Source organism: Gorilla gorilla, chromosome 4 (genome assembly GCF_029281585.2).
Source record: "Gorilla gorilla gorilla isolate KB3781 chromosome 4, NHGRI_mGorGor1-v2.1_pri, whole genome shotgun sequence".
Taxonomy (NCBI): Eukaryota; Metazoa; Chordata; class Mammalia; order Primates; family Hominidae; genus Gorilla; species Gorilla gorilla.
In genome coordinates, this window is record NC_073228.2 from 160,543,513 (window position 1) to 160,561,906 (window position 18,394).

General features: G+C 41.3%; 1 protein-coding gene and 1 long non-coding RNA gene across 5 annotated transcripts in view; one reads left to right on the forward strand and one right to left on the reverse strand.

Annotated features, from left to right (window-relative positions):
* The window catches only part of SGCD (sarcoglycan delta), a 1,041,370-nt gene that overhangs the window by 983,415 nt on the left and 39,561 nt on the right, over positions 1 to 18,394 (forward strand). The gene's annotated exons all lie outside the window — the stretch shown is intronic.
* Positions 1 to 18,394, reverse strand: part of LOC109027028 (uncharacterized) — a 37,587-nt gene that overhangs the window by 6,398 nt on the left and 12,795 nt on the right. Inside the window, exon 4 of one of the 2 annotated variants that reach the window (XR_002006142.4) lies at positions 4,631 to 5,050. The exons of the other annotated variant lie outside the window; for it this stretch is intronic. This is a non-coding gene — a long non-coding RNA (uncharacterized lncRNA). The remainder of the gene's footprint in view (positions 1 to 4,630; positions 5,051 to 18,394) is intronic. 2 annotated transcript variants of the gene reach the window in all.

Here is an 18,394-nt window from a genome sequence, read left to right on the forward strand (position 1 = left end):
CTGATAGAATAGTGGTAGACAAAAAGGAAGCTAGGAGCTTTTTAAAAATTCAGAAAATGCATATATTTATACATAAACCAAGGCTTGATGGAGAAGAGGTGCTCAGTAAATACTTGGTGAATGATTGGATGCCAGTGCCAATTCTGACACTCTCAGAAAAACCAGCCAAAATGTGCCTCTTTGAGAAAACAATATTTTTATACCCTGTGGCAGTATTACTTGGTTACACCAAGTACTTTGAAAAATACTTCCATTTTTCAAATCCAGAGCAACATTCTGAGGTGTGCTATGAAAAAGCCAAACTCTGCAAAATATTCGAAGAGATTTATGTTGAGCCAAATGTGAGGACTATGACCCATAACACAGCCCCAGGCGGTCCTGAGAACACGTGCCCAAGGTGGTTGGGTTATGGCTTGGTTTTACACATTTTAGGGAGACATGAGACATTAATACATGTAAGATGTGCAATTGGTTTGATCTGGAAAGGCAGGACAACTCAAAGCAGGTAAAGGTGGATTCAAAGATGTTCTGATTGGCAGTTGGTTAAAAGAGTTAAGTTATTATCTAAAGATCTGGAGTCAATAGAGTGTCTCGGTTTAGATAAGGGATTGTGAAGACCAAAGTTCTTACTATGTAGATGAAGTCTCATAGGTGGTCATCTTTAGAGGCAATAGATGGCAAATGTTTTCTATGCAGACCTTCAAAAGGTGCTGGACTCTCAGCTAATCTCTTCAGGATCAGAAAAAGACCTGGAAAGGGAAGAAGATTCTCTACAGAATGTAAATTTACTCCATAAGAGACAGCCTTGTCAAAGAGATATATTTTGGTGTAAAATACTTTTCTTTCTTTCAGGACCTGCTATTTGTCATGTGATACTATACTAGAGTCAGGTTAGAATTTGGTATCTTATTGCCACAAAGGGTCTGTTTGGTCAGTCTTAAGAGCTCTGTTTTAATGTTAATACTGGTCAGTTGTCCCTGAATTACCAAGGGAGAAGCATATAATGAGGCAAGTTTGATGCCCCCTTCCCATCATGGCCTGAACCAGTGTTTCAGGGTTTTTTGGAATCCCCTTGGTCAAGAGGGGGGGTCCATTCAGTTCTTTGGGGGCTTAGAATTTTATTTTTGGTTTGCAGGTGATTTACAGTGTTTGCCCCATAGAGGCAGATCTAGAATTTCCTACTTTAGTAACATTTAGTAAACATTGTGTGTCCACATGGCCACCATTGATGTAGCATCGATGGCTTACTACTAAGTTCCTGCAAATCTATCTCTCAATATATTCCTTAGAGAGCAAGCACAGATAAGAAGGAAAGTGAAGATGGGTAAAAACTAACTTTTTGATGCAAGCATCCCTGGCACCCTTCAGTATCAACGTAAGTACTTTTTAATCAATTGTATTTTGCCAGAGGATGGGCCTCTGTTAGGAGCAGTAATTGCTGCACTTCACTTCTTGCCGTGACTTCAGGGAAAGGTTGACCCCAGGCACTGACCTGAGTTTACTTGGCAAGAGATCCCTGAGGGCTTTCATCTAGTACAATTTTTGAAATCAGCTTTTATATTTTGTTGACTTTCTGAAATTCTCCAAAGCAAAATAAATCTCTCTGTAGAGGTGTTATAGGAAAAGGGTCCTGATCCAGACCCCAAGAGAGGGTTCTTGGATCTCATGCAAGAAAGAATTCAGGGCAAGTCCATAGGCTAAAGTGAAAGCAAGTTTATTAAGAAAGTAGAGGGATAAAAGAATGGCTACTCCATAGACAGAGCAGCCCTGAGGACTGCTGGTTTTTATGGTTATTTCTTGATCATATGCTTAACAAGGGGTGGATTATTCATGCCTCCCCTTTTTAGACCACATAGGCTAACTTCCCGATGTTGCCGTGGCATTTGTAAACTATCATAGTTTGGTGAGAGTGTAGCAGTGATGCCAACCAGAGGTCACTTTCCTTGCCATCTTGGTTTCGGCGGGTTTTGGCTGGCTTCTTTACTGAAACCTGTTTTATTAGCAAGGTCTTTGTGACCTCTATCTTGTGCTGACCTCCCATCTCATCCTGTGACTTAGAATGCCTTACCCATCTGGGAACAGGTCTCAGCCTTATTTTATCCAGCCCCTATTCAGAATGGAGTTGCTCTGGTTTAAATGCCTCGGACAGAGTCATGACAGCCTTATGTATTTCTCTGGCCAGTGGTTCCAGGATGGGGTAAGGTATGCTGCAGGCTTGGCAGATCTTTGGAAAACTTGTTCAAATGAGCTGTTGGTATAGAGAGTGTTGTGGCAGTCACAGAACACTGTCTTCATCTTATGAAGTCATATTCAAAAAATTAAAGTTTATTTTCCCAAACAAGGTAATGTTTCCATTTAACTATACCAATCAACTTCTGTATTAGGTAGGAACCGTTGTTTGCAAATATTAGAGACTAGACAGATGTGTGTTAAGAAAAAGTAGAGATAAATGTATCAGCTTGCCAGGTTTCTCACAGAATCCAAGGACCAACATCCAGTTTCTCAGGAAACACTAGAGGCAAGGTCTGGGCTCGACTCCATCTCCTCTTTTTGCTCCCCAGTTCACACAGCAGAGCAAACCCAGGTCTTTGTGGTACACACCAAGCCCTTGTGCTCCACCCTTGGACTTGTGTGCCATTCCACAGGCCCCTCTTCCTTCAGAGCAGCATTTCCCAACCCCTTTTCCAGGACAGCCTGGCTTCCCACCCACTGTCTATCAATCAATCACCTCACTTTTCCTTTCATTGCACTTAAACCAGTGGGAAACTGATGAGTTTACTTGTTACCTGTCCCCCATACTTGAATGTAAGCTTCATGAGAAGCTTATTCATGTCTCTCTCTCTTGCCATCATCTAGAAAGACAAATGCTTCCCACATGGTAGGGTCTGAATAAATATTGACTGAATTAATATACAAATACGGGTTCAGCTGTGAGGGACCCAACAATCAACTTTCCTATCAGGTAGAAATCCCCTATGATTAGGGGTAGCTGGGCAGGTACAGGAGACTATTATGAGTGAGGAGATACTCCCCAAAATGTCCACTATGACTTGGCTAGGTAGGACAGACCAGAATTTCCTTCCCTACCCATCAGTGAATGTTTGATAATTTGAGTTTATAAAATAAACTGGCAATAGACCAGTTAACAGGAAAGAAGGTATACATATGTATTAACACATGTATGGACATGGGAGTTATACATGAAGAATGAGACTCAGAAGAGGGGCTTAGATGACTGAAGTTTTTATACTATCCTGGGGGGACAGGAAGAATATGGACTTTGAACATGTCAAGAGGGGGTTATAGGAGGGAGAGAGGAGGAAAGGCCTGGGAGTGAAGGGGTCCTGTTAGGCAGATGAAACCTCTCAGGTAGCAGCTCTCAGAAGGAACAGACAGGAGCTTGTGGTAAACGCTTCTCTGTCAGAACCTTATATTGTCAGACTTCAGCCTCCTTTTCCTGTGAGTTAATCTTTCCTAGATCCAGATAAGAGGTCCTCAGAGAAAGTCTGTTTGCATCTGTTGTTTACTTCATTTTACTAATGTGGATTTCCTCTCCAGATGCAAATCTCCTGAACAAAAGGGCAGCTTTTCAAGGCTATTTTTGTGATCTGCAGTCCCTCAGAACAGACATCTCAAAATATGCCAAAGGAGTTGAGATATTCTGGTTTCTTTCAGCTAGGTTAGCCAACTTCTAGTATTTTCCCAACTAAACAAGGAGTTACGTATTACACAGTGGCCTTGCCTTTGAGCTGCTTAATCCTAATCCCTTCACCAATCCAATCAGCGATTCCACCAGCTCAAAGAGCTAATTGTGGCATTCACAGAGGATCCTGGTATGAGTCCCAATTGTGTCAACTAAATGCTCTAGTTTCCTATTCACTCCAGCATATGTGAAAGGAATTGCAAATTATAAGCTTGGGATTCATATTTATAGTTGACCCTCATTATTCACAAATTCCATACTTGTGAATTTGCCTGTTTCTAAACTTTATTTGTAACCCAGAATCAACATTCACTGCGTTTACACATTTATTTATGGACATGTGTAGAGCAGTAAGAAATTGGAGTCATCCAACATACACACTCCCAGCTGAGGTGGAACCAGGTGATGTTCTGCCACTTTGTTTCAGCCCTTCTTGTAAACAAGCATCTTTCTTCGTGGTCTATTGATTGCCACATTTTTTGCACTTTTGTCCTTTGATTTTGCTGTTTAAAATGGCCCCCAACTATAGTCCTGAAGTGCTGTCTAGTGTTTTTAAGCACAAGAAGGCTGACATGTGCCTTATAGAGAAAATATGTGTTAGATAAGCTTCATCAAACATGAGGTACAGTCCTGTTGGCTATGAGATCAATATTAATGAATCAATACTATTTATTAAATAAGGTATCTTTAAACAGAAACACACATAAAACAAAGTTATGTATTGATCAGTTGACAAAAATGTCATGACCGGAGGCTCACAGAAACCTAAGCCTATGTTTCCCCTAGGAGCAGTGGCTCAAAGGAAAAAGGACTTAGTACCCGTGATTCCAGCATTCGAAGTGCCTTGATAAAACATAACTGTTGTGATTAATGAGAATTGATCGGATGTGTTAATCCAGTGAAATTTAGTTCAAGGGATTTTCATACCTGTTTTTATTTGCTGCATCATGTAGATCTCAGTTGAAGCATATCTTTTTCTCAAAACAAGCCATTCAGAACACAAATCTTTTATTTTTTTAATATGCATCCTTTCAGAGAATCATTCTGTTTTTCTTTACCACTTGTCTACGTTGATCCCAGGCCATTGGTGTCAGGTTTGTGAGAATTGTATAAATATATCCATAAATATCGGGAGTGCAAGCACTGTTCTACTGTTGACTGGAGAAACAGAGATTGTATTTCTTTAGTTCACTGTTGACAGACTCAGGAAAGGGCTCATTGAGCCATAAAAGTTGACATTTGGCACAATTCATTCCACCTCCAGAGTAGCAAAGCTTCAGGAAACCATCTTCCATTCTTTCTAACGTTTCTGGTCAGTCATCATATGGCTTGCCACTTGTCTTGGTCCTGAAATTAATTAAGAAATAATAATGGAAAGGGGAAAGTAGGAAATAGGTAAGATGAATAATGATTAAATTCAATGCAATTATTATGAATTGACTCTAGAGTAAATGGAAAGGACAGGAGATGATAGCTTTTAAGACTGGTGGAAACTCATCAGCAAAGGGTAATTTGGTTGCTGAAGTCAGGCTTCAAACTCAGTGAGGATTATGCAGGGCACAACTGAAAAGAAAGGTGGACTTGTTACACTTGCACAATTAGGGCTTGCAAATGGTCTTTTTCGGTCAGCTTTGGCTTGCTCATTATGTTGGCTTTCCCCCATCCTGAGTGACTAATCCATGCCGCCATTTCATCATCATCAATCTTTCCTTCATTCAATGTGCATTTACTTGGAGCTGCTATGAGTTTCTAGACAAGATGAGACTGAGAGATGCTATATTGTGTAAAGTTTAACTGTTTGGACTGTAATTCAAGAGTACCTGGATTTGAATTGCAGCTTGCCACTTATTAACTATGTCATTTCAGTCTGGTTAATTAACCTGCCTGGGCCTCAATTTCCACAGCTGTGAAGTACAGATAAATACCAGGCCCCATAAGGCTGTTATGAGGATTAAAAGAGATCATCCTCCATATTGATGCTCTGTGCAGTGCCTGGCATAGAGCAAGTACTTTTCTGAGAAACAGAAGAGTGACCACTGTGCCAAGGTGTTCTTAGAAAGAAAGAGTGGTGCAAGACAAGGTAAGCAGGTCAGAATCCTGCGGGGTCTCACAGGGAGCCAAGGCAAAGATGTTTAAACAAATTCTTAAATGTCTTTGCATGGTTTGAAGCAGGGCACTGACAGCATTGTTTGCAAGAAAAGAACGTGTATTGCAGAAATTATATTTAGTATAAATGATTTTTTTAACTAGAAAAATTTGCAAGACAGCCTTACTACTTCACTTTTGTTCAGCCTGATCAGCCTCTGAGCTACCCCACAGTGCTTCTAAATACCCTGACATAAAATCCTGCTAGGATGCACTAACTTTGATGTTGATGATAAAAGCACTGGTGAAAGAAGCATTAAGAACTGATATCCATGATGTGCTTACCCTTGTCAGTTTAACAGGCATTATTTTACTCAGACCTCACCACTTCCTGCCACTGTCTTATTATCCCATTTTATGGATGAGGAACTGAGGCTAGAAATCTCACAGTTAGGAAGCACCTGGATTTCCACTGCACATTTTCTGCTCCAGGGCTCACTGGTTTCTCACTGATTTCCAGAGGGGACTTGAATGTGATGGAGACAGCCCTGTGGTCAGACAAGCTGTCTTAGCTCTGCCTCTTGCCTCTGTGCCCTCAGTTTTCCTATTTGAAAAATGTGCGTAATACTACCTACTTCAGAGTGGTTGTGAGGAATCACTGTCTACAAAGCAGTCAGCACAGTGCTAGGCATATAGTAACCACTCCTTAAATGTTCTACTATGGTCATTATTTTGCTGCATTGCCGGTTCACTATGGTGTTCTCCGGATCTAATGCACAGAAGGATTAGAATGCTTTGTTTCCTTAAAAGGCCTCTCCTTCCCATTAACCAGCTCCCTTGTCTCTGAGACAGCGTGTCATGCATGATAGAAACACAGCCCATCCCCTGTAAAGGACTGCTATGTCATTTACACATCTGTTCCTCCTCCCTCGATAGGGGTGGAACAGAGAAGCTCTCTATGCACACATTCAGGAAGCTAAGCCCCAATTCTTTCTAAACTAGTTTTCTCCATATTATGCTTTTTAATTAAACCTTTCAAGGTTTAATTAGGAAACAACATGAGTCATCTTTGTTTCTGAAAATGTATTTGTGGTTTGGCTAATTATGTAGTGAGGTTTAATATGATTTCTCCTCATGTGTGAAATTAATACATTGAATATTTTTAAAAGGAAAACATCTAAAGCATTTACCTGGGCACCAGATGGTGAGCAAATAATCAGTTCAAAGGAATTCCTCTTAAAGTAATGCTAAGAAAAGCTGTGCTGGTTTTAACTGGGTCACTTTACATAGGATGCCTCAAAGAGAGAGAAACACTGTCTCTTAACCAATACATCCATTCCTGCAGCCTTTAGTGTCACTCCATTGCTTGGAGATAAGATCTAGCTTTCTTTACAAGGTGCTTCACTCTAATACTGACTCCCACCCAACTTCTGAATGCTCTTCTCCAACTACATCCTACACTGTCATTCTTCAAAACCATGATGCTCCTTCATGCCTCGGTGGTCTTGTACATGGTGTGGTTCTCCCTGCAGTGCCTTGTCTCATTGTTTTTGGATAAACTTATCTGCATTTGAGTTAACAATATCTTTATTTTCTGTATTCTGATGCTTTGACATCATGGGGGAATTGCTGACGCTGGAGGAACTGCCTCTTGCAGGGTTGGTGAATTCCTAGACACAGCAAACAGCTGCCTACCTGCAAACCTCCTTCTTTCATATGCAAACCATCTAATCTAGGGAACATATCCAACCACCTCCATGATCAGGCTCTCACTTTCTAGACCACCGTCTCCCTCCCCTAATCACTCCAGGGTCAGGTGCCAGACAACTGGGGACAGCCCCTCCACCCAACACCACTGAAAAATCCCTCAAACTAGCCCATCCTAAGCTTGCTATGTCTTTGCTTGGTCTCTCCGTGGAACCCACAATAGAGGCTCCTGCCCACATTTTCCCTTCACTCCCTGTGCCTCCTGACCAACCCCCAAGGCTTTCCCATGTGACCCCTCTTGAGTGGCATGATATGCCTCTGCCTCTAGGGATCTGTAGGTATAAGGTTCTTCCATCCTGACAGTAATTTCTATGTCTGCCTGTTTTAACTGTAACCAAGATTTGTCATAATTGATTATAGTAAAACATCTTTCCAAGTGCAGCTCAAAAGCTACTTTCTCTGTGTTGGCCTCTCCATTTCTCTTCCAAAGATGCTTACTGTTTACAAGCTGCATTGTAATAATACAAACATGTCTGTCTTCCTCATTAGGCTAAGCTTTCCTAAATTCCATGCCATGTTCTTCTCTGTATTCCCAACCTTTAGCATGAGGCCTGACATAAGTACTATGCAGTACACATGAGGAATACGTGAATGAAATGAAAATAATACACCCTTTCAAGCTGAATCCATTAGTAGCAGATGAGTCAGAAAATAGTAAGGTATGAATGTTTCCCTAATTCTCCCAATATGAATGGGCACTGTAACTTGTTGGTTCAAAGTACAAGTCCCTCAATTTCAACTATGCCATGTCCCAAGTACGTGGCTTTGGAAAAGGTGTTTCTTCTCAATGTGCTTTGGTTTTTTTATCTTAAATACAGGGATAATAGGCCAGGCTCAGTGGCTCACACCTGTAATCCCAGTACTTTGGGAGGCCGAGGTGGGTGGATCACTGGAGCCCAGGAGTTTGAGACCAGCCTGGGCAACATAGCAAGACCCAGTCTCATAAAAAGAAAAAATATAAATGATTTTAAATAGGGATAATAATAGTATCTACCTCCAAGTGCTTTAAAGATGAAATGGGCATAGTGGCTCACATCTATAATACCAGCATTTTGGGAGGTTGAGGCAGGAGGATCGCTTGAAGCCATGAGTTCAAGACCAGCCTGGCAACAAAGTGAGACCCTATTTCTACCAAAAAAAAAAAAAAATGAAAAAAAATTAGCCAGGTGTGTTGGTACATGCCTGTAGTCCCAGCTACATATTATATTATATATATATAAAGATGAAAAGAAATAAGGCCACAGGTCTTTTGACAAACTCTTTGCTCTACCTGTAATACTCTTTTCTTCTCCTCCTCTACTGCCTAACCCCTCCTTACCCTTGATGTCACAGCCCCAGGGCCACTTTATTAGAGAAACCTTCTCTTATGTTTATGTCTACAAATATGCACACACACATACAGAGAGAGAGAAGTGGAAGGTGGGGAAAATAGAAAAAGATTTATTTTAAGGAATTGGGTCACACACTTGTAGAGGCTTGGCACACAAAATTTTCAGGGTAGGCCAGCAGGTGGAGACCCAAGAAAAGGTTGCAGTTTTTTGCCAAAAGACTGCCTTTTGATACAACTGTTGTTCTTCCAGGGAAGTCAGTCTTGTTCTATTGAGACTTTCAACTGATTGGATGAGGCCCACCCACATTCTGGAGCCTAATCTGCTTTACTCGAAGTCCACTGATATAAATGTTAATCTCATCATATATTATATATATATATATATATGATGTATATATACACACACACACAGAAACATCTAGAATAATGTTTGACCAAATATGTGGACACCATGTCCTAGCCAAGTTTACACATATAATTAACCATTAGAGATTGTAACCTGAATGAGGGCAAGATTCAGTTTAATATGCCTAACTGCTGTGTCTAGCACATTAATAATTATTTTTCGAGTGGACATACAGTACTGCAGAGTACATACCTAAATGCATAGTCTGTGGTGGATGGTGTTGCACTATACAATAGAAACTTAGGAAACAGCCAGGACCCAGCAATTTAAACGGCTGTCATATGATGAAAGGAAAGTTCCCAGAACATCCACTAGTGAAGGTCTGTAAGAGGGGTGATAGGTAGAGGGAACCAACAAGACGACCCTTTAGCCTAGGCCCTAAGCACAGAGGGTGACGGCAGTCAAAGGAACTTTTTTTTTTTTTTTGGCTATCTGTCAGTTTTTGTTTCCAAACCCCAATGTAGACTTTAATAAGCAGAGCTGGATCACACTTGGGTCACAAGGATTACACAGTTCTCCTTAATCTCCTTTTACCAAAGACTGACCCAGAGAGAAACACTCTCTAACAGAGGCCCACCTCAAATGCCTTACTGCTCCTTCCAGGTACTTAGCTCCTACCCTGGTAGTCCCAGAAGCTCTACCCCTGCCTTCTCTGCAGGAGGGAATGAGGACTGGCAGAACTTTCAGATGCCACAAGGAGCCAAAAGAGACCACGTTTGTGTCCATCACTTTTTATCTAAGTGTTTCAATGAACAGTCACCGAGCATCAATTCAACAAATGGATATTGAGCACCAATTATGGGGAAAGGAGATGCAACAGGCCATATAACTAATAAGCAAAGGTCAGGCAGGAATAAATATTAAGGAGAAAAAAGAAAGTAGGACCAGTAGGAAGGTGAGCATCTGGGGAGGATTCTGTTATAAATGGGTGGTCAGGAACGACCTTTCTAATCAGCTGACATTTAAGCATACACCTGAAGGGACTGAGCCAAGTATATATTTGGGGAAATGTGTTTGTGCAAAGGTCCTGAGGATGTATCATGCTTTGTGTGTTCGGGGAAGAGCACAGTAACTGATGTATCTAGAACAGTGTGAACAAGGGGAAGAATATTCAGACAGGAGGATGGAGAAGCAGCACGGAGCCAGATGCAATGAAGCATTCTGGATGATGTAAAGACTGGACCTCTCTCCCTGTCTGAGGTGGCTACCACCTGTGGGTCTTGAGCAAAGGCCTGAAATCAGGGTCATGAAGAATCAATGGGTGCCCAGCAGAGGGCCTGTACTCTGAAACAAAAGGCTATCTCCCAAAGAAAGCTTTATTTTCTAATTCACTCAAAGTTACCTTTTGCTCATAAAGTTTGCTTTCTAAGGATTACTACTTTGGTCCAGATGTGCCACCTTTATTACATTCTGGCTTCTGTGAGGAGAAATGACTGTGGGGGCAGGGAGGAAAGCCAGGAGATCAGTTAAAGAGGCTTTTGCAAAACCCAGGGAAGATAGGATGGTGCCTTGGACTAGGAGGGCAGCAGTAGACATTTAGAAAAGTGCTTAGATTTTGAATATATATTGAATGCAGAGATAATAGGATTTCCTGGCATGTTAGTGTGTGGATGTGAGAGAAAAGGATCAGTGATAGCCTCAATGATTGTAGCCTGAGCAACTGGAAAATGAGGCTGTACACAGCAGAAATGGGGAAGGCTCTGGTGGGGCCTAGGCCTGGAGAGTTGGGGAGGGGCAGAAATCAGAAGTTTAGTGTACATGTGTTAAGTTTGAGATGTTTTAAGTTGGATATACAAGTATGGAGTTCAAGGCAGAAGATGTCAGTATAGGAGTAATCTGTGTAGAGATGGTAACCAGGCCAGGATACTGGTTAAGATCACCTAGGTGGTAAGTATTGATTAAGGTCAGGAAGATGAGGAGGAACCAGTATATAAGTCTAATAAAGAACTGCCAGTGAGATAAGAGGATAATTGAAAGAGATGTTCCAGAAGCCCAGTGTTGATAGTTTCAAGAAGGAAGGAACAATGAATGGTGTCACATGCTGCTGGGAGATTGACTAATGAAACTGGCACTGGACCGTTCAGTTTTTTCTCATCATGGAAATGGAGAGAGCTAAAATCACCAAATATTCAAAGGAGTTTTGATATCAAAGGGAGAGAAATTAGGCAGTAGTTGAAGAGGAATTTGGGATCAATGGATCTAATGGAGCACATCTGTATGCAGATTAGAGTGACGCAAGAGAGAAAGGAAAGTTGATGATACAGAAGAGAGGCTAGCAAGATGGTACGCTCAAGTGGGGAAGAGAAGACCCAGAGTGTGAGCAAGGGCTGAACCCTAGCAGCATGGAGAGTCCATGTAGAGCAACAGGGTGGGAGACAAGGTGAGGACTGATGCAGAGTGAGTGGGTGTTGGGAATATATGGAAGTCCTCTTCTGATGGTTGTCTTTTTCTTAGCGAAATAGGAAGCAAGGTCATTAGAAAAGAAAAGGAAGACTGTCACATCTATATCACCTTCTCTTTTGATTCCAGTGTCTCCCAACTGGAATCCCAAAGAACCAGAGCAATTGATTGCAAAAGTACTTGGCAACTGAAAAGCATGATCAGTCGCAGAAATAATGATTATTTCTTGAATGACTGTGATCTCTATAAGCCTTGAGTGCCCTATAGTTTATTCCTAGAGTGAAATCATATTTCACTGGCGAAGTAATTTAGGAAGGAACGCCATTCTGCTAACTAACTCAGAAGCCCACAGTGTAGTCGATTCTCCTTTTGCCTCCCCCTTGTCTCTTTTTTATTAAGTAGATCAAATTAGCCTCTCCTCTCAAATTGCATCTCCCAATACTGAAAGCTCTAAAGAAAAACAACACACAAACAAAGTAGCAAAGACAAATTCTGCAAATGAAGGGAACAGAACAGAGAAGATAATCTGAGCAGGCAAGACCAAGTTTGTTTTTTGGCAGACATAGGAGGAAAGAAAGCTGTGAATACTCACACATTAATGATTTTTATATTGTCACAACTATAATCAAAGCCCTGATGACAGTGTTGTCATAAAGTCTATACAGCCACTACTCTTGGCTTGGGTTTACTGTGTATCCTGGGCTACAGGTTCAGAATTCACCATGATAAATTATTCCAAGACTGTTCAAGCTCCCCTTATCACACTGTGTTTTAGTATCTCTTCCCAAGCCTAAAATACAATGTGTACTTTTACACCAAATATAGAATCTCAGAGAAAGAAGCTTGGAGTTTATCTTATTCAATGCTTCTTCCAGTTCCAGAATTATTCTTATACATTCCCTGGCAGCCAGCCATTTGTACTTTATAAACAGCCTCAGTTATAGGTTGACCATTCCACTTATGGGATGTCTTGCATTATAACAAGCTGAAATCTCTCCCTTCTACTTCTAACTTTTGAATCTTTGACTACTCTCTGGGGCCACACAAGACAACACACATCCTATCACCTTTCTGTGGGGACCCAGCCACCATCTTTCCTCCATCTTGCCCGATAAAGGTGCAATCACTTTCTGAATCACAAATATGTCCTCATTTAGGGTAAAAGCTTTTTGTTTAATCTTTGCTTGCTAGTAAATTAGACATTTAAAAAACGAATATGCCTACTGGAAGTAAAGTTCTGAGTAGTCCTTTGCCTAGAGAGGGTTAAAAGCTTCTGTAATGCCAGCACTACCAAATTTAACGGAAAGGACAGAACTGGATGAAATTATATTTTAAATGATATATGTGCCAGGATTACTACAAGGAATGAAAGGGAAGGAGCACCAAGCTATCTGAGATTGAAAGGTAAAATGAGGGAGAGTTGCTCACCCTGCATCCCACTGAACTGTCACCTCCATCCTGCTCCTGAACATCTTTCCTCTGTCACATATTCATTCAGTGGCTGCAGGCTCCAATCTTTGAGCTAGGTGCCAGAGTTTCAACGGTGAGCATTCTTTCACTTACTCATTCAACACCTATTTATTATAGACTTAAACGTTGCCAGCATCATCCTACCAATGGGATTAGCAGTGAACAAAACAATAGGAAAAAACATTCCTCTCTTTGTGCAGTTAATATTCTAGTGAGGAGAATAAATGAATCAAGCAATACTGTAAATATATGCAAAATTGCAGCAGTTAACCGTGCTATGAAGGGAAGATTCAGGATGCTACAAAAGCATGTAATAGAAGGAACCTGAGCTAGTTCAAATGAGGAGGAAAGCCTCCCCTGAGGGGGTGATGCTTGACTTGGGCTCTTGAGGATGAGCAGGAGAAGGGCTGGTACGGGAGTGGCATGTATGAGAGGTGAAAGGAAGGCATGATCAAGGTTAGAGATCAGAGGTAAGGAAAATCCAGACAACGCAGGGCTTGTGGGCCATGTTAAGTTTTTTCACTTGTTAGCCGATGAGCAGTGAGAGTCCACTGAAGTGTTTTAAGCCAAGTGTGTGTGTGTGTATGCATGCATGCATAATATGAGCAAATTTGTATTTATAAGAGATCACTCTTTCTGCAATGTAGAGAACGGATGGGAAGGGAGCACGGTGAAAATAGAGTTAGGAAATTATTCTCATGTTCCGGAGGAGAGATGGCAGTGACTTGGATCAAGGTGATAACAGTGGGTGTAAAAACACAGTGACAGATTAACAAGAGTTTGAGGAGGTAAACCCAAAATTGTGGTGATTTGAATCTGGGAGGCAAGGGAGAGCACGAAGACTGTAGAAATCTCTGGCCAGGCCTGTCATGTGCACAGTTCAGTTATCTGGCATGGAAGATAATGCACTGCACCAGGGTAGGCACTGGGCATTGTTGGTTTAATATGATGTTCACATAGGACACCTAGTTACTGTTATGTAACCAATGGAGCAAGATGTAACTGTGGCATAAGAAAATATAACTAGATACCCGGGCGTGGTGGCTCACGCCTGTAATCCCAGCACTTTGGGAGGCCGAGGCAGGCAGATCATGAGGTCAGGAGATAGAGACCATCCTGGCTAACACGGTGAAACCCCGCCTCTATTAAAAATACAGGCTAGGCATGGTGGCGGGCACCTGTAGTCCCAGCTACTCAGGAGGCTGAAGCAGGAGAATGGGGTGAACCCAGGAGGTAGAGCTTGCAGTGAGCCGAGATCACGCCTCTGCACTCCAGCCTGGGTGACAGAGCAAGACTCCATCTCCAAAAAAAAAAAAAAAAAAGAAAATATAACTAGATATTATTCTAGTGGTTCAGCTTTCTAAAGACTTATTATGGTGGTTGTTTACAAGTATGTAAGTTAATTGTGCTAGAGTTTCAGAACGATATGTTTAAGGGGTATAAATATCTATAAGCCCCCAGTTAGGTCTTCCTGCAAACTAGCAAGACTACACACTGAAGAGACAGAATCCCATAGCCATCAATCCATGCCAATCTGGAGAGACTTGAGAAATTTCTCCTCCTATATATCCTCCAGCTTGAGATCTCTTACTTTGCTAAGAATGTGTTTGTTTTTTTGTACTTATGGCAGTAAAATATAATGTAAGATGATTGAAATTCCAGCATGCTCATTTTTCTGAGGTTTCACATAGTGCTCTGTTGGACTTCCACAGCATCAGAAATGGAATCCTAGGTAGTGACTAAGGGTGGCGATGCCACTCACTGGGAAAGGAAGTTCTGTAAGAGGGTCAGACTTGGGGAGGAAATGCCCCAGTTAATTTGGGGCATATTGAGTTTGAATGTCTAAATGAAACACAGTTATGGAGACGTTGATCAACAATATGAGTCTGGAGTTCCAAGGAGTTGTCTAGAATGATGGCTCTAAGAATGACTTACACTGTCTCAGGGGAGAACCATGCTTGATCAAGAAGCGTTGCATATCAGAAATGCTGTAGAGAACCATTTCTGCAAGGAAGGTTGGGCCAGGGCCTCCCTACTCTGAGGTTCTATGATTTATTAGTAGATATTCTTAAAACCACTTGAGCATCTGAGTAAAGCTGTGTTAGCCCTGGATGAACTGGTTAGAAAGAAACAAGACTACTTCAGCCAGCTTATGGAAATGTATGAGGAGGAAACAGGAGTGTGAGATAGAGTCCAGAGCCAGCTGGGCCTGATGGGTTCCATAAATAAGAACTGGACTCCATCTGTAAGACAGATGATCTCTTTCTCTGGAGGGAAAGGTCCCTGCTTTTGTTGGTGATAAAACAAAATGGCCACCCCAACCCTAGCCAGAGTGGCCAACAGAGATTGGCCAATTCCACACTCTTGCCCCAGGTAAAATATCCTGCCAGCCCATTTCCATGTATCTCAGTCCAGGGAGTCTGCCCACTGCCTGCTCAGCAGGGGTTATGGGAGCAGAGTTTCTCAGAAAGGGCATTGGCAGGCTTGATAAATTGACTAACGTGTCTGCACACGATATAATGAATGATCTTCCCATCTTGGAAGAAAAAAACAAACTTTCTGCTTTCCAATCAACAACTCTTAATTATCTTTATGGTTATTAATTCGTACATCCATATTTCTCCTTGATAGTTTATTACTCTTATGCTTTCTGTCAACTATTTTCTATCTGTCACTTTCCAGTACTGGATATTAACATTTCCTTTCTCAAATTCTAGTCATCTCCAAAGCATTTTGCACTTCTCAATTGTATTTATGTCACTGTTTGATCTTGTTTTGTGTCTAAGTGGTTATCTTCTTGTAATCCATCTTGAAGATGGCCATACTGAAACATTCTGAAATTCCTGAAATATTTTAGAACTATTTGCATCTTGTTTTCTTTTCAGAGACCTTGCCTATTACAATAATTATGAGGAGGGTCAGCCTCAGACCCTAAATAAAACTGCCCCCTAAGAATGTTTGTCTCTCCTGAAAATAGCACGGGCATCTGGACATGTCCAAAACCTAACCCCTTATCTTCTTCCCTGTTCCTTGTGCTGTGTTGTCAGACTTAAGATATAAATCTGGTTGTCATCCCTCTGCGCATTAACCTCTATCCTACATAATTACTTTCTAACTTGTGTACCACACTCTGCAATCTTCTCTGTCCTGAAGCCAGATGGTCTCTCTAAACACAGTCTTACCATGCCTACCATGTAATTCACTGTTTAACTGCCTTTAAAGGAAAGACCCCATACTCCTTTCTTCAGCCAACAAGGTTCTAATGGCCTATTCACCCCTCTCCAACTCCCTGGGCTTTAACAAACTCTTTATACTCCTTCAGCCTGAAGAAGTCTTTTTTCCATCTCCTGTTTCTTTCTCCTTAAGGTCCCCTCCTCAAGCATGGGTTAGCTGCGCCAGGCCCAGCTTCGATTCTCCATCTCATTCTAATTCTCTTACAATAACTGCTTTTTGTTATATTTCAATGGTCAGGTTTACAGGTTTGTCTTCCACAGGAGAGGAAGTGTAATCAGTGCTGATGTTAGGGCCAGAATGGTTGGGTTCAAAACCAAGTTTTGCTGCTACATATCTGTATGATTGTGGTCAAGTTACTTAATCTCTCTGTGCCTCAGTTTTCTGGATGCAAAACAGGGACAGTAATAGAATCTGTTAAACAGTACATCGTCATATTCTCTACATTTAGTACTATGGTAACACATAACCAAGCCTCAAATATCTATAGAATAGTGTTCAAAATGAAGGTAATGTTTATTCAGGACCATTGCAATAGGTTCAGGGACAACTGCACCTGCGGTTTTGCAGCCAGGGAGAGAAATTGGGCTCAACTCTAAACACAGCAAGTTGGGAATGTACAGCCAAGTAGCAGGGTGAGGGTCACTGGATGGAAAATAACTAAGAGGAAGCATCAGGGGTGAGGGAGATTCTGACTCAACTGACCCAACAGGATTCTTGCAGAGAAAGACCAGGTGATCAGACCCAGGGGGATGGTGGAGGATGAGGAACTCAAACTGATACAAGGGCAGCAGGGGGAGTTATTGCTAAAGCTGGATTTTACAAGGAGTGGGGAAAAGAGGCATAAAGAGAAAGTTCAGAAGCCCAACTAAAATTTGGTCAAGCAAAGAATCTTTGTCAATGGACAGCCAGTGTTCAATATTTGATTGGAGATAGACCAGTACTATCTTCTGGTCAATTGTTAAAAACATATAGAACTGAAGAATACCTAGGTTCTTAAAATGATTCAAAATATTAGCAAAGACTCAGCAGAAGTTGGCAAAAATAATGTTAGAATAGCAGTGTTTCCAAGTATATGCTAGAAACTAAATTCTTAAGCACTCTGGAAATAATACAGAACTGTGAAGTCAGATCTGGATTTTTTTCTATCTTGGTTTCTTCATAAATGAGAATAATAATGCCAATATTATATAAGTCATGAACTAAATAAGAGTATATGCATAAATTACCTATCATAGGACTTAATAGAGAAGGTAATTAATACACTGGGTTTCCCTTGATAAATCACCTTCTGTCTTTCATACAAATTTATTTTCAATGTAAAGTACAAAAGGCAGTTGGAAGAGATAAGAACAGGTAAAACTTTCCTGTTTACCCTGTGAATGTTAAATAGTTCAATCCATAAACAATAAGACAGCTAACATTTTGAAATAGCAAAGTGTGCTGGGCACTGTTCTAAGTATCTTACATTAAATACCTCAATTATCCTCCCCACAATCCTGTGAGGTCACTACTAGTGTTATCCTCTTGTAACAGTTGGGTAAACTGAAGCTTGGAGAAGTTTTCAAAGAAGACCAAAAGATAATCAGAAACAGAGAAGAATAACTTCGTGACAAATCTCAGAGTCCATTCTGAAACCCATGGTAGCATTGAACGGGAAAGGAAGCAATCTCAAAACGATAGATTTTCCTTTGCTCAGAAACTGGAATTCTCATAGTAATGGTACCTTCTTCCTCTCTCTCCTCCCATGTTCAGAAAAAAGTTACTGCATGAGGTAGAGCAGCCTGGCCAACATGGCAAAATCCCGTCTCTACCAAATTTCCAAAAGTAGCTGAGTGTGGTGGCAACGCCTGTAATCCCAGCTACCTGAGAGGCTGAGGCAGGAGAATCACTTGAACCCAGGAGGCAGAGGTTGCAGTGAGCCGAGTTTGCGCCACTGCACTCCAGCCTGGGTGACAGAGCGAGACTCTGACAAAAAAAAAAAAAAAGAGTCACTGCACAT